At 39.1% G+C, this 16,482-nt stretch overlaps 1 pseudogene; it reads right to left on the reverse strand.

Annotated features, from left to right (window-relative positions):
• Positions 1 to 5,026: 5,026 nt before the first annotated feature.
• LOC129398475 (uncharacterized) lies at positions 5,027 to 7,505 on the reverse strand (annotated as a pseudogene).
• Positions 7,506 to 16,482: the final 8,977 nt, after the last annotated feature.

Consider the following 16,482-nt stretch of genomic DNA (forward strand, 5'->3'; position numbering starts at 1 on the left):
TAGGGCTCTTTGGTTTTGGAGGACTACTGCAGCTAGAGAATTAAGCCGGCATTGAAGGGTCACTAGGGAGTTGGCAACTTGTTCCATGACATCATTTAATTCTCGTGATCATTTATAATAGAATTAGGTGGAGGAGGTTTTGCCTCCAATTCCAGTTCCAAGACTGCCCAGTGTTCCAGCTCCCACAATAAAAGGGACAACAAGGGCTTGTGTGTGGCAGGATTGGGGTGTAAGGAGACTTTGTAACTCTTGTTCAGTATATATGGACATGGGAGGCGCTAGAAAGGAGGGAAAGCATAGTTCTTTTGGAGTGCCATTTAGGCATTGATAGGCTGTGTTATCAAAGATGAAAAAGATGCCTGAAGTTAGACAGGTGAAACCTGAGGTTACTGATACCCAGGACTGACATTGGAGGTGCACTTATTGAGAGTCATGCTGAAGTTTATGCATGTGAGATTTGAGGCCTGTGTGACTGGTAAATCGGTGACTATGGGACAGATTAATTTGGTGGTGTTTAGGAATGGGGCGGATAAGTTCCACTCTCTGGGGACAGGGACTGGGACATATGGTTGAATACACAAGGGGAGGCACATCCAACAGTTGGTTGGATTACTAGGAAAGGCCTCTAGTATTCCTGAAAGAGATACCGTTAAACAGCCTCCAGAGACAAGAATGAGAGTTAAGGGTTTCTTGTAGCCTGGAAAGGTCTACCTTCTTGTATGGACTGGGAGTACAGGAGAGCTGGACTAAGTTTTTAATTACTTGTTGAATATGCCATTCTTTAGCCTCATCTTGGACGCCTCTTCTGTCAGACATACCTATATGGGTATAACATGTCCAACAAGCATTGGCCCCCCATTTCTCAGGGTAGTCACCTCGGATCATTTTTCCTTGGTGATGTGTATGGCCTTTGTGAGAGCAGAGAGAAGCAGTTTTATAACATTCTTTTCTCATGTAAGTATATGTGGCAAAAGATGCGGGTGCTCGGAAGGGGCTACCTAATCCCCAAGAGTTTCTGAGAGAAGGCCAGCTGACTCCTCCAAGGGAGGCACACTGACATGGGGGTTGCGTGGTAGTTGGAGAAAGGGGCATGAGTATGAAGAGGATGGCAGGAAGCCGGAGGATGGCAGGAAGCCTAAGAGGAGTCATGACCTGTTGTAGGTGGAATGGTCATAGGAAAGAGGAGGGAAAAAGGAGTAAATTGCTGTTAGAAGGAAGGACAATAGAAGAAAGGTTGATGTGATTAAGATTTTTGTCCCAGCTGGAGCTACAGTGTATAATCCTACTGCAAAGAGTGTAGTTAGTATACTGCTTAAAAATGTAACAATACAGTAGAAGGATTCCATTAAAGAGAGCAAGGAGAGATGTCAAAGATCATGTAGGTTTTTTTACTTATCCTCTTTTATGTAGGGAGAAGTTCCTCTTCAGGATTAACTGCAGGAGTTTTTCTGGTCTGAGATGTTTCCTTCCGAAATAGGAGATGCAGGTCCTCTAGTGGCTGACAGGTGTATCGAGGCTGGTCTGGCTGACCTTGTGACTCCTGAGTTGATGATCCTCCTCTAAGTTCCTCAGGAGGTGTCTAAGGTTTAACTCAGGTGTGGTGAATCCAGGATTCCAGTCCTGCCACTTTAACTGTAGTAGGGGTAGAGAGGATTACTGAGTATGGTCCCTCCCATAAGGGATCTATAGATGGAGAGGTAGAGGGGAGAGACTTGACCAATACTAGATCTCCTGGTTGAAACAACTCTATTCCTTTTTCCCTGTCACAACTTTTTGGTAAAGTTTTGAGGTTTTATTGATATTTTGCCAGAGAAGTTCTATCTTTGACTAAATTGGCCATTTCCTGATTGAGCAGGAAGTCATTTGTGAGAGAAGTCTGTCCATACAGCATTTCATACGGACTGAGCCCCATTCTGTGAGGGGAGTTTTCAATTCTTAATAAGGCAATGGGCAAGAGAGTGGGCCATGGGAGATGAGTTTCTTGTGCTAGCTTTCTCAAATGCCTCTTGAGTGTTTCATTCGTCTTTTTGACTTTCACTGAGGATTGTGGCCTCCAGGCACAGTGAAGGTGATATTGTATTCCTAGTGCCTTGGAAATTCCTTGAGTTGTTGTAGCTTTAAAAGCTGGACCGTTGTCACTTTGTAAGCTTTGGGGAAGTCAAAGTCTAGGAATTATTTCATGAACTAAGACTTTAACCACTTCTTGGGACTTCTCTGTTCTACAAGGTAAGGCTTCCACCCAATTTGTAAAGGTATCAACACAGACCAATAAGTATTAACATCCTTTTGACTTTGCCATATGGGTAAAATCTAACTGCCAGTCCTCTCCAGGATAATGTCCTGTTCTTTGTTCTCCTGGAGAGGCCTTACAGTAGGCCAAGGGGTTATTCTTTTGGCACACTTCACAGGCTTTGACTACTTGCCAGATGGTTTTGAGGAGGTTTGGCCCTGTAAATAGGGATGTGGCCATCTTATGGGTTCTTTCAATACCCATATGAAAAATTTGGTGGAGGATTCTAAGTATTTTCCACTGGCTGGCTTCGGGTATGAGCACCTTTCCTTCCTCTGTTGTTAGCCACTCCGAGGGGAGAAAACAATGTCCTTGTGAAAGTCCCTTTCTGTTTCAGTTGGGAAATACTGGGGCTTAACCTCCTGGAGTGGGTTGCTCCATACCAGGGGCGCTTCCATGGGCATTTCTGAAGGAAAGTCCTACCTGGCAGCAATTTTGTCCTAAGTGTCTGCTTGGGGGTTTCCATCTGCTTCTTCTCCTTCACGTTTCTAATGTCCTCGGCAGTATAAGACTGCCACCTCCTTAGGTTTTTGCTCTGTGTGCAATAACTCTGTGATTTCTCTGTGGTACTTAATGGGTGTTCCTCCAGAGGTTAGGAACTCCCTTTCTTTCCATATTGTAGCATATGCCTGTAGGACTAGATAAGCATACTTGCTATCTGTGTACACATTTATTCTTTTCCCTTCTCCCAGTTCTAAGGCTCGGGTAAGCACCATTGGTTCTGCTAACTGAGCACAGGTCCCTGGGGAAAGAGGCTTACTTTCAAGTACTGCTGCATCACTAACTATGGCATAGCCTGCCTTTCGTACCCCATTTTCTACAAATGAACTTCCATCGGAGTACAGGTTAAGGTCAGGGTTAGTTAAGGGTACTTCTAAAAGATCTTTTTGGGTGGCATAAGGCTGAGCTATAATTTGTTGGCAGTCATGCTCAATTGGTTCCTTATCCTCTGGGAGAAAAGTGGCAGGGTTGAGGGCTGCACACGTGCGTATTTGAAATACTGGTTCCTCAAGGAGTAGTGCTGGTATTTAAGTAGGTAGTTATCTGAGAGCCATAAACTTCTTTTAGCATTTAATATGCCACTTAAATCATGAGTAGTCCAGACAGTGAGATCCTTTCCTTGTATTATTTTAATAGCCTCTGACACTAAGATGACTACTGCTGCAACCACTCATAAACAGTGAGGCCAGCCTTTGGCTACTATATCAACTTCCTTACTTAGGTATGCCACTGGTTGTGGGGCTGTCCCACGAGTCTGAGTAAGAACTCCAAGAGCTATTCCTGCTCTCTCGGTGACATAAAAGGATAAATTTTGTCCTGTGGGAAGGCTCAGGGCTGGAGCTTGTACCAGGGCCTGCTTTAAAGTTTTGAAGGCTGTTTCCACCTCTGACTCCCATTCTACTAGATTGGTATTTGCCTTCTAAGTCTCCTTTATCAGCGTATAGAGTGGTCTCACCATTTCACTGTATCCAGGAATCCACAGTCAGCAAAAGCCAGTGATTCCAAGGAATCCCCACAACTGTTTCAATGTTTTGGGGCGAGGATACGACAGTGTAGGCTGAATAGGTCTTTGCTAAGGGCTCTAGTTCCTTTGGCAAGGACTAGGCCTAGATATTTAACTTGTTGTAGACAGACCTGGGCCTTTGTCCTAGACACTTTGTACTCTCGATTAGCTAGAAAGTTTAAGAGATCTAGAGTAGCCTGCTGACATGAGGCTTCCAAACTGATAGCCAGAAATACATCATCCATGTATTGGAGGACTAGAGTGCCTGGACTTGAGAATTGGCCTAGGTCTTGGGCCAATGCCTGACCAAACAGATGAGGGCTATCTCTAAACCCTTGGGGCAAGACCGTCCATGTAAGCTGGAACATGTGGTCTGTAGGATCCTCAAAGTCAAAGAGGAACTGGGAGTCAGCGTGCAGGGGAATGCAGAAGAAGGCATCTTTGAGGTCCAGAACAGTGAACCATTCTGCTTCCTCTAATATCTCAGAGAGCAGTGTATAGGGGTTGGGTACAGCAGGATATAAAGGAATTACTGCCTCATTGATGATTCTGAGGTCTTGCACTAATCTCCAGTGACCATTTGGTTTTTGTATTCCTAGGATTGGGGTGTTGCAAAGACTGCTGCATTTTCTTACCAAGACTTGAGCTTTTAAATGTCTAACAATATCCTGTAATTCTTTATGAGCTTCAGGCCTTAAGGGATATTGCCTTTGCTAAGGAAAAGTGGTGGGGTCTTTTAGCCTGATTTGAACTGGATGGGCATTTTTTTGCCCTTCCGAATTGTTCTTCCAAAACCACAATTCAGGGTTGATTCCTTCTTCAAGTAGGGGACACCAAATGGGTAATTTTTCCCCATATTCATGTAGATAATAGCCCCAGCTTGAGCTAATATGTCCCTCCCTAACAAGGGTGTGGGACTTTCGGCATAACAAGAAAGGCATGTGAAAAGAGCAATGTCTCCCAATTGCAGCTGAAAAGGTGAGAGAAATACCTGGTTACAGGCTGTCCTAAGATTCCTTGGATAGTAACAGACTTTGAGGACAGTCATCCAGGGCAGAAGGTTAAAACTGAGAAGGCCACACCAGTGTCCAGGAGGAAGTCCACTTCTTGGCCATCAATGGTCAAACTTACCTGGGGCTCTTGAGGGTGATGGCATGAGCTGGCGCTTACCCCGGGCACCTTCAGTCCTGTTGCTGAATCATCTGGTTGGGTGCTTCTAGTCCAGAGGGCCTTCATCCTCGGGGGCAGTGCACCTTCCAGTGATTGCCTTGACATATTGGACATGGATGAGGGGGTGGTTTGTTTCTTGTTGGACAATCTTTCTTAAAGTGTCCTTGCAAACTGCACTGATAACAAGCCCTACTAGGCAATTGGCCTGTTCCTCTTTTGATTCCCTCTGAGCCACCAAGGTCTGCCTGTCTGAGGACCATGACTAAGCCTGCAGCCTTTCTCTTATCTCGCTTTTCCCTTTCAGCCTGTTCCTCTTGGTCCCTGTTAAAGAACACTGAGGTTGCCAGGTTGAATAATGCCTCCAAATTTTGTTCTGGGCCTAAGGCAGACTTTTGGAGTTTTCCTCTAATGTCAGCCACTGATTGGGTGATAAATTTATCCTTTAAATAAAATTGGCTTTCTACAGAATCTGGAGTTAGGGCAGTGTGCTTTCTTAGATCCTCCTTTAGCCTTTCTAGAAAAGCAGAGGGGTTTTCCTTTTTTCCCTGCATAATTGTGGATAGCATTGAGTAGTTCATAGGCTTTTTCTTAGTCTTCCTCAACCCTTCCAAAATGCAAGTTAGCAAATGCCTGTGGCTCCAATCTCCATGATCTGAGTCAGTATCCCAGTGAGGGTCTACAGTGGGGACTGCCTGTTGCCCTGTGGGGAATTTTTCCCTCTCCTCCAGGGCCATTCGATCGTTTACCTGGTTAAGGTACCACAGATCCCCACATTGACAGGCTGTTGTTAAAGCTGCTTCTTTTTCAGTAGGACTTAAGGTCTAATTAAGAAGTAACATGATATCTCTCCATGTTAGATCAAAGAACTGCCCTAATCCTTGCAGGACATCTATATAGTTATCAGGATCATCCAAGAATTTCCCTAAATCTGACTTTATGTGTTTTAAATATGAGAGTGAGAAAGAGACATGTACACGGGTGGGCACAAATTCTCCTCCTACTGCTTGTAAGGGACATAGTTTGGGTGCCTAGCTCATGGAGTTTACGTTCTCTTTCCAGTGTGCCTTTAACACTTTAGTGGGGCCGGATGGAGGAGAGTCAGCAAGGGAGAAGAGTAGGGCTGAAAGAGAGGCCCTGAATATGGAAACAATTGTGGGCCTCTGTCATTTGGGCAAAGCTTTCAGGCTTGGCGCAGGGCAGTATGGTCAAGAAGGGCAAAGAAAGCCTGTACATAAGGGGCTTCACTCCATTTACCTTCCTGTTTACAGAAAAGATCTAGTTGTAGAAGGGCGTTATAATTAATACTTCCCTCAGGGGGCCAAGTTTCTCTGTTTTGTAAGGAATACTGTGGCCAGGCAGTGGTACAGAAGAAAATCAGCCACTTCTTTTTTAAGTTTTCAGGGTCGAATTTGTCCCAGTTATTCAGAATACATCTTAAGGGAGTGTCTGGTTTTGAAGGTGTGGTGCCAATCTGAAATTTTAAACACAAGGATGCCCACAGCCCTGGTTAGTTCTGTGACTTGTTTTCCCTTAGGGCGTCCCCTAAGAGTCAGGTCCAATTATGCTCAAATCTCATGGCCGCTTTTCCTGAGCTCTCCATCTACCAGATTTAACCATGCTTACTGGCAGGATGGAAACTTCCCTTGCCCCTGCCATGCAGTCATTGACCACTAAATAGGGCACAAAGACTGTTGGATTTATTGTGGTCCTTCTGCCAATGTGTCCTGCCTGTTCCAGGATGGCAAGGCCTGGGTCAGGGGCACCACTGATGCTTGCATGCTAAGGCCCAATTTACGTGGGCCTGACCATAAAACTGTCCTTCAAGGAGAAATCTCTGAATTAGCAACAGGAGGCTTAGTAAGCTTAAAGGGGGTGGTGGAGGTCCTCTAGGCCAGGGCCAAGAGAACAGCTGCTGTACTTTAGCCTTCTGTCCCCACTTGCCATCAAAAGAGTAAGCCCTCATTTCAAGGTGGTACCAGTATCCTTTGTCCCAACTGACTATATTTTCTTCCTTCCAATACCAATTATTGAATGGTTGAAACAACAATTCAGTGTCTCTAAGACCCATGCCTATGCACCACAGATTGTACCTGAGAGGCCCCAAGGAAGGTGAAAGTCTATCTGGGAGCAATGGATGAAATGCCCTAAGGCTTTTACTATCCACATGAAAATTACAGACTTGTCTTTAAATTGTCCTGATGCAGGGGACCATACACTGTGGTGGTGGACTGGCCCTTCCAAGTGGCCATCAAATGGTGACATCTGCCTAAACCCCGGAGGGCACCATGAACAGGGATCTTCTGGGCATCACCCCAAGAATTTAAGACTTCTAAATAGGGAATCTTGATCCTGCCTAGCAGGAATCACCTTGATTGCAAGATGAGGAAAGAAGTCTAGCTGGTGGACATTAGGACCCAGGAGGAAGGAGTCAGAAGATGTGGCTGTCTCACACTCAGTAACCCGTGCAGGGGGAGCCTCTGGCGGGGTCATTGTCTCAACCAGGATATCTGGGAGACTAAGAAGTCCGCTGAGCACTCCCATGTGTACTTCAAGACCACCATGGAAAGCAAAATAATTGGAACTGGTTCCAGGCCAACCAATGCTCCCAGCCTTGAAGGGTCAGGGATTGTTAGACAGCCCTTTTCCAGACAGCCTGACACCCATGTCTTCAGTCTGGTGGCCATGCTAATTGCCTTTAAGTGGCCTACAGGTGCCCAGTATTTAGCCTCCTAATTCTAAGGAAGGATAGGACATAATAGCAAGCGAAAGAGGTCCAATCATACTCACCACGTGACAATCTAGATGCATTTCCTGGAGTCTCCTGGCTGGCTCACCAAAATGTAATGCTTAAGGTTTTTGCCTAGCCATGCCAAAGAATTGGAGTGGCGATGACCATGGCAAGTGATAGAGACACGGACCGATAGAGAGAAAAAGCTGTAGGCCTTATTGAGCAGAGTGGAAGTACAAAGTTTCCACAGCATGGAAGGGGTCCCAAACAGGTAGCCAGAGTTAGATTATACAATTGACTTTTAAACTCTTTAAGGAGGGAAATACGTGTGGTGGGAAGATGTTACCAGAGTGAGAAACAAAGACAATTAATCATTTATGACATGTCTTAGATCTTGAGGAAAACCAGAATTGCAACTTAGGTTTTATCTATTTTATGAACTTGCAGCAGCATGGCAAAGGAGACAGGATCTTACAGGACTTTACAAAGTATGTTTACAAAGAATTGGAATTGGGAGCATAGATAAGGTCTGCTGGTCACAGGAAAACAGGCAGTTAACATTCCTTTTACTTCAATTTGGGGGGAGGGGAAAGGAGAGAGGCAGAGAGTACACAGGGTAACTTACAGCAAAATTTTCATTGTTTATAGCTTTCTTGGGGAAGACAATACATGCACAAATCCTGATGTTAGGAATAGTTTAAGCATATATCTTCAATATTATTCATCCAAGACTGAAGGAAGTCCTAATGAAGGAAATGAGTGAGTTTCATAGCTTTCTGAGCCCCTACTCGACCCGGGAAGCCCAGCTGGCCCATCCTCTCAGTTGCATAGTATTCCATGGTGTATAAGTACCACATTTTCTTTTTTTTCTTTTTTTTCTTTTTTTTTTTTGAGACGGAGTCTTGCTCTGTCACCCATGCTGGAGGGCAGTGGCACGATCTCTGCTCACTGCAAGCTCCGCCTCCCAGGTTCTCGCCATTCTCCTGCCTCAGCCTCCTGAGTAGCTGGGACTACAGGCGCCTGCCACCACATCCAGCTAATTTTTTGTATTTTTAGTAAAGATGAGGTTTCACCATGTTAGCCAGGATGGCCTTGATCTCCTGACCTTGTGATCTGCCTGCCTCGGCCTCCCAAAGTGCTGGGATACAGGCGTCAGCCACTGCGCCTGGCCCAAGTACCACATTTTCTTTATCCAGTCCACCACTGATGGACATCTAGGTTGATTCCATGTCTTTGCTATTGTGAATAGTGCTGTGATGAACATACGAGTGCATGTGTCTTTTTAGTAAAATAATTTTTTTCTTTTGGATGTATAATCAGTAATAGGATTGTTGGGCTGGATGGTAGTTCTAAGTTCTTTGAGAAATCTCCAAACTTGTTTCCACAGTGGCTAAGTTAATTTATATTCTCACCAAGAATGTATAAGCATTCCATATTCTCTACAGCCTCACCAGCATCTGTTGCTTTTTGACTTTTTAATAATAGCCATTCTGACTGGTGTGAGATGGTATTTCATTGCAGCTTTTATTTGCTTTTCTCTGATGCTTAGTGATGTTAATCATTTTGTCTATATTTGTTGGCTGCTTGTGTGCCTTCATTTGAGAAATATCTATTCATGTCTTTTGCCAGTTTTTAATGGGGTTATCTGAAGAAATCTTTGCCTACTCTAAGGTTGCAAAAACATTCTCCTCTGCTTTCTTCTACAAACTTAATGGTTTTGCTTTTTTGTTTAAATCTATGATCCATTTAAAATTTTTGTTTGTTTCTGGATTGAGTTAAGAAACAAAGTTAATTTCTTTCATATAGATATCAAGTTGTGTCACCTTCTTTTATGGAAAACTTGCTTTCCTCATTGAAACACTATGGGGACTTTGCCAAATATATATAAATTGACAGTATAAGTGTGAATTAATTGCTATACCATTAATCTATTAGTCTATTATTATGCTGTCTGGATTACTGTAATTTTATAGTAAGTTTTGAAATCAAGGTGCCATGAGTCCTACAGTTTATTTCCTTTTATTATTATTATAATTTTATGGGGTACAATGTGATATTTTGATAAATGTTTACATTGTGCCGTGATTAAATCAAGCAAAGCCACTGGTAAATGCCCTTGGTTCATTTGACCAAAGACATGGAAAAGCAGAAAGAAACCATGAGTTAAGTCAAATGCTTTTTCACAAATACATCTGGACGTCAGCTTTACGCAAGGCCTAGATATCATCAATACTTGCTATCTGATGTCAGAGATGAATATTAATCTGGATTTTGGTGAGCCATTGCCCTTGCCCTCCTGCAAATTCAAATACTTAAATACATTACGTGGGCCAATTATTATGTAAAATATTCTCATATATGCTATCTGACTTGAGAGTATTTCCTTTTATTAAATATTACTTTAGCTTTTCCAGAGACTTTATATTCCATAGAAATTTCAAATTAATTTCTCAAGATTTTACACAATCTCAGCCAGGTTTTTCATTTGGATTGCATTAACTCAATACGTGAATTGGCATGGGATTTTTTTTGAAATATATTAAGGAAAATACAAATAAAAGACATTATTGTTGATGTTAGTACAAGAAATAGGGGAATAAATTGACATTGAAATTTTTAGTATAAATCTGCATAACTTTACCTAAGTAAAATCTGTATGAACACACTAAAGATATATGATATACAAACCAAATGCTATGAAATGTTCTAAACTAGAGGCAAAGAAGATTCACTGATTCACTTGAGACTTTTATTGAGTACCTACATTATAGCTGACTAGGATCTCCAAATATACATGAGACAGTGCCTGCCACGCAGACAAAACTCAATGTTTGTTGAATGAGGAAATGACTGAGATATACTCCACAAAGAGTTTGTGATCTCTTAAAGGAGGCACCCATACAAACAAGTAATTAAAAGGCAATATTGAAATACTTGTGGGAGACCTTGGGGAAGAGCTGCTAAATCTGATAAGCTATCTGATTTCAGTAAAATGCAGTATAAAACTGGTTTTGTGTAAATGGAGTTTACAATCCTAAAATACTCTAAGATCCTAATTGGCACCTAGGGAAGTCTAGTTACATGTTTTTCTCTTTATACTCATTCCTTCTGTGTTATTTTAAGATAAAAGAAATTTAAAGTGCCATAGCTTTATAAGTCAATATTTATGTTTTTTAAAAATTATTTACAATGGATTTATCTAAACATAAATATGTCACTTTATTTTCCTGTAAAACTTGTGGTGTATAATGACCAATAAATTATTTTATTTTTCTGTTTAAAGATCTTACTCATAGACGGGAATTGAACAATGAGAACACATGGACACAGGAAGGGGAACATCACACTCTGGGGACTGTTGTGGGGTGGACGGAAGGGGGAGGGATAGCATTAGGAGATATACCTAATGCTAAATGATGAATTAATGGGTGCAGCACACCAGCATGGCACGTGTATACATATGTAACTAACCTGCACATTGTGCACATGTACCCTAAAACTTAAAGTATAATAAGAAGAAGAAAAAAAAAAAGATCTTAATGTATTTGAAAAAAAGCATTGGGCTGTGTTGCTTTTGCATGTGATTCTGGTTCATTTAAACCCTCTGGTTTCTCTGACCTTGTGTGAAAACTCTTTTATATGCATTCCTTCAACTGTGAACAAACATTATCATCTACTGTGTGCCAGATTAAAAAAAAAAAACATGAAACCTATAGTTTTATGTACAAGTTAAAATAAAGATATTCTCTGACAAGTTTATTACACATAGACACTGTTTGAAATAATTTTTAGAGAACTTATTACATTAGTAAGAAAGAGTAGTCCAGGAAGAAGACATTTGAGAAAGGAAGCGAAAACAGAATTTAATATGTTTTCTATTTTAAATGATACTCTAAACATTTATATTCTTAAAAGACTCAGGCTAAAATAGCACATGATACCATGTACTATGGTTTAATGTGTACCCCAAAAGTGTGTATGTTAAAAACTAATCTCCAACCCAATGGTATTGAGAGGTGGGGCCTAATAAAAGCCGTAATGAGTGGGTTCATCTTATTCTCTAGGTGAAGGGTTAATAACCATAATAGTGGCTTTGTTATAAAAGCAAGCTCTCTCTGGCTGTCTTGCTCTTGCTTTCTCACCATGTGATGATCTTTGTTATGTTTTAATGCAGCAAGAAAGCTTCTACCAGATGTTGATGCCATGCTCTTGGACTTCCCAGCCTCCAGAACTATGAGAAATAATGTCTTTTATTATTATTATTAATTACCTAGTCTATGGTGTTTTGTTGTAGCAACAGAAGGCAAACTAAGATACCGTGGATATCAACTTGGGAGGAAGGTTTAATTTGTTGTGTGTTCAGGATAGAAGCAACTAGGAGTTAAAAGTGTGCTGTGATACACATTTTGTTTTAAGAAGTACATACATTTGATAAATTTCAAACAAATAGGGAAATATAGCCTAAATAAAAGACTTTTATACAGGTAAACCCCACAAGACATAAAATGGGAAAAAATGTGTCCAGTATAAAACAATAAGGAAGAAAAAATAAAATTATGTATAAAAAATAGAAACCACATAATATTAAATAAATGTAAATAAGCCCTCTTTAACACAAGTAATAATAATTGCTAATGGCATAAGTTTCTTGATCAAGACATGAATATCCACAATGAATTTAAAAATCAATTCGATAATGTAATAAAAAAGATGAGAACGTTTGAAAGGATATATTTCCGCTCAATCCTCCACTTTCCATTCAATTAGGCTGTAATAAGGACAAAGCCTCACTTTTGAGATTTGATTGATGGCAGTTTTTCAAGTCCTCAGCTTTTCTTTTCCTCTTTGCCCCACATCTCAACAACAAGATTCTGAACCTCAGTTCTGGCTCCATCCACTAATCACAATAAAAGCCCCAAACCACCCATGTTTCCTTTTTGTTTAACTCCCAACTGTATCTGAAATATTCTCTTTGAAAACCATTTTGCTATTTACTCTGTGAGCAATACAGTTTATTTCTCATTCCACTGGTGCTAATGTATCATTCCTCTCATTATCCATAAATCATTGAGGAGAGGGATTGTGGATGGCAACTGCTCAACCTCCAGCAGGGGATTCTAGGTACCCAAATAAAATAGAGGCTTTTTCCATCACAGTGTCTAAAATTTCAGCCTACTACTAACAACTCTGTTTCTTCTGGATGCTTTCATTTTTCAGTAGCACTTGTCACCATCTGACATATAATATGGTTTTACTTCATTAGTTCAATCTATTATTACATGTTTTTCCTACTAAAATATAAGCTTCAGATAAGCAGGATTGTAACCTATTTCTTTATATCTAGAACCTAAAGCAGTGTCTCACATTAAACATTCAATATTTGTTAAATGCAATAATAAAAAAGATATACCAGGTCAATATAAACCAAAAGAAAACTTTGGAAACAATTTTAATATTAGGAAAAATAAATATTTAAGGCCAAAAAATTATAAGGAACAAAATAGAGGCTTATAAACAGAGAGAAGAAATGATAAGAAGATATAACAATCATGATGCAATTATGCATCAGTAAGTATATTATGTTGAAATATATCACTCAACAATAAAATAAATTGTCGAGATGAGTGGATATCAGTATTTTTAGTTAAAGATGATAATATACTTTTCTTTAAAATTAATATATGAAGTAGAAAAAACAAAAATGTTGTAGGTTTGAATAATGTAATAATTGATCTGTAGAGATCAGAGGGAGAAAAAAAACACTTTAAAGCCCAACAAATACAGAACACAAAAATTTTTAAAGCAGATTTGAATAAATTTATAAAGAAAAACTGATGAAGAAAGTCACAATAGGTTCTAAACAATAACACTCACTCTATGGTTTTGGTACATGTTGTAAATTCATAATAATTCCAAAATTGTAGAAAAATAATTCCATATATGTGGAAAAACTAAAACATGCTACAAAACAGACCATGGATTAAAAGTAAAATTATAGCTGAGTACTTAAAGCTTAAATAAAATAATAAAAAATATAGAATGCAATAGAGTAGTGCTTAAAGGAAAATAGCTTTGTATGTATTTACTGAAAAACAAGAAATAGTAAAAATAAATGAAAAAAGTCTTCAAATCAACAAGTTAGGAAAAAGGAAACAGATCAAATCTTCAAAAGTAAGAATAAATAAAGTAATAAAAATAAAGAATAAGTAAAATAACTAGAGGAAAAGCAAAAATAACACAGAAACGCAAATAATTGAAACCCAAGATAGTTATTTGAAAGTGTTGATAAGTTAGACAGACAACTGGAACTGTTGTTAAGAATAAAAAGGCAACCACGAAATATACAGTGTAAAAGGGAGAATAGCTGTGGAAAAACATAAACACTCAAAAGATAATATACTACTATTGTAAAAATTATATGACAATTTTAAAATATAGATTGAATAGTTTGGGAAATTATTGACACAGAAAAAATAAACTACTGGAATAGATCAGTAATCACTATGGAAATTAAAATGATAAAATAAAACCTGTCCTTTTACTCATCTTTAAGCACACTAAAATGATTTTACTGGTGAATCCTACCAAACTCTTATGGAATAGATCATTTTTATCTCATATAAAATATTTCAGATAATAATACAAGAAAAGGGAATGTTGTCAGGGTTATGTTAGTAGATCAGCCTTATCTTGTATTTAACTCAGTTGAAGGCAATAGAAAAATTAAATATTATATGCCAATTGCATTTATTGACATAAATGCAAATTTTCTAGATATATAATCAGGTAACTGAAGCCTCTTACATTGTCGTCAGGTATGACTTAAACCAGAAACATCAAAGTTCTTCAATAGCAGCATATTTATCAATGAGGCCATTTAGTTCATGAATGAATTTAAAAAAAATTACAGATTTTGTTATCTGTCAATTTGCCATATATATATTTTTAAAGTTACAGATTTTTAAAAGTGACATTGAACATCCAATTATGTCAAAATCTCCTAGAAAATGGCAATTTCCTTAAACTAACAAAAGACAGGTCTCAAATCTTGTAGCAAATGTGGTACCTAATGAAGAAATTTTAGAAGCATTCTTTTTTAACTTTAGAAACAAGGATGATTACTATTACCACTGTGGAGCAACATAATACAGTGTCATGGGGCAAAGCAACCAAGCAAAAAAAAAAAAAAAACAGTTCAAAAAAAATTGATATTTGCAGAAGCTATCTTTTGTTTTTTTTTTTTTTTGAGATGGAGTCTCACTCTGTCACCCAGGCTAGAGTGCAGTGGCACTATCTCAGCTCACTGCAACCTCTGCCTCCTGGGTTCAACTGATTCTCCTGCCTCAGCCTCCCGAGTAGCTAGGACTACAGGCGCCCGCCACCATGCCCAGCTAATTTTTGTATTTTTAGTAGAGACGGGGTTTTGCCATATTGGCCAGGCTGGTCTCGAACTCCTGATCTTGTGATCTGCCCGCCTCGGCCTCCCAAAGTGCTGGGATTATAGGTGTGAGCCACCGTGCCTGGCCAGAAGCTATCATTTTCAATGGAAGATTCATTTTATATAGAGAACCAATAGACAAACTATTAAAACTACTATAAGATGTCAGGCAATTATCTAATTCAAGATCAACATACAAATATCTATATTTTTCTATCACCACAATAAATCAGAAATATAATCAAAGATGTAAGTACAGTTTGTAATTGCAGAAAAATAGCCTCAGAAATAGCCAATTTTATTACAGGACAAAAAAAAGAATGCTTGATTAAATGAAAAAGAGATATCATGTTTATGGATAGTCCATCCTTCATTACAAAGCTGCCAATTCTCTTCAAATAAATCTATATATCTAAGTGTAATTTCAATTAAAATTCAAGCAGAATTTTAGAAGAAACTTGGCAATTGATTCTAAAAATTTATGAAAAAATAAACTCAGAAATATCTAGGACAATTTGAGAAAGATTAAGATCCTACTCTGCTCTATGTTTCCTCTTAGTTTCACTTAGTGTAATGTTGGTTTACCCATATGGGCCTAGGTTTTATTTCAATTTCTACATTGCTCAGACTTCTATCAGCTGCCCAACTCTTTTCGTATCTCCAGGATTAGATGCAGGTGAGGCAGCATGCAGTCTATGCTTAGTTTACTATGTGATCCTCCCTTTTGTAACATTGCTTATAGTACTTATTAATTCTCATACATCTGCATAGTTCCCATTTTATTGGGTGGTTTGTCACTCTCAAACTTTTTTCTTCCTTATAAAGCAGGAAATTTAAAAACATTCTCAATTATTTTTAGTGATTCGTACATAGACAAAGTGGATCCAGCTGACAAGTTCTTGGCTTCCACTGGCAACAAACTCTTTCCTGAACAAAAGGGCTATCTGAGAGCTGAGAGCACAGCACACAGTGTTCTATTCTTTGGAACTTGAGTCCTCTGTGTGCCCTTTGAAGTGTCACAAAAAAAAAAAAAAATCCTTAACAAACAAAACTTCCCATTACAGGATCCCTACCTACTCCTCTCGTCTCAGCTTTTCACTTCCTGAATTTCACTTTGTGTCATATATATATATATACACACACACACATATATACACAACAACATATATATATATGATGTTGATAGTTCCTGAATTTCATCTGTAAAATGAAATTTTATTATTTTATATCACAGTTTTAAACTTCTATAATCCTATATCATAGCTGCACATGAAGAGCACATGAAATTCATGAGACTGAGATTTATATTTGATCTTCACACCATGGTTGTTAGGCATATATGTATAAAAATG

Source organism: Pan paniscus, chromosome 7 (genome assembly GCF_029289425.2).
Source record: "Pan paniscus chromosome 7, NHGRI_mPanPan1-v2.0_pri, whole genome shotgun sequence".
Taxonomy (NCBI): Eukaryota; Metazoa; Chordata; class Mammalia; order Primates; family Hominidae; genus Pan; species Pan paniscus.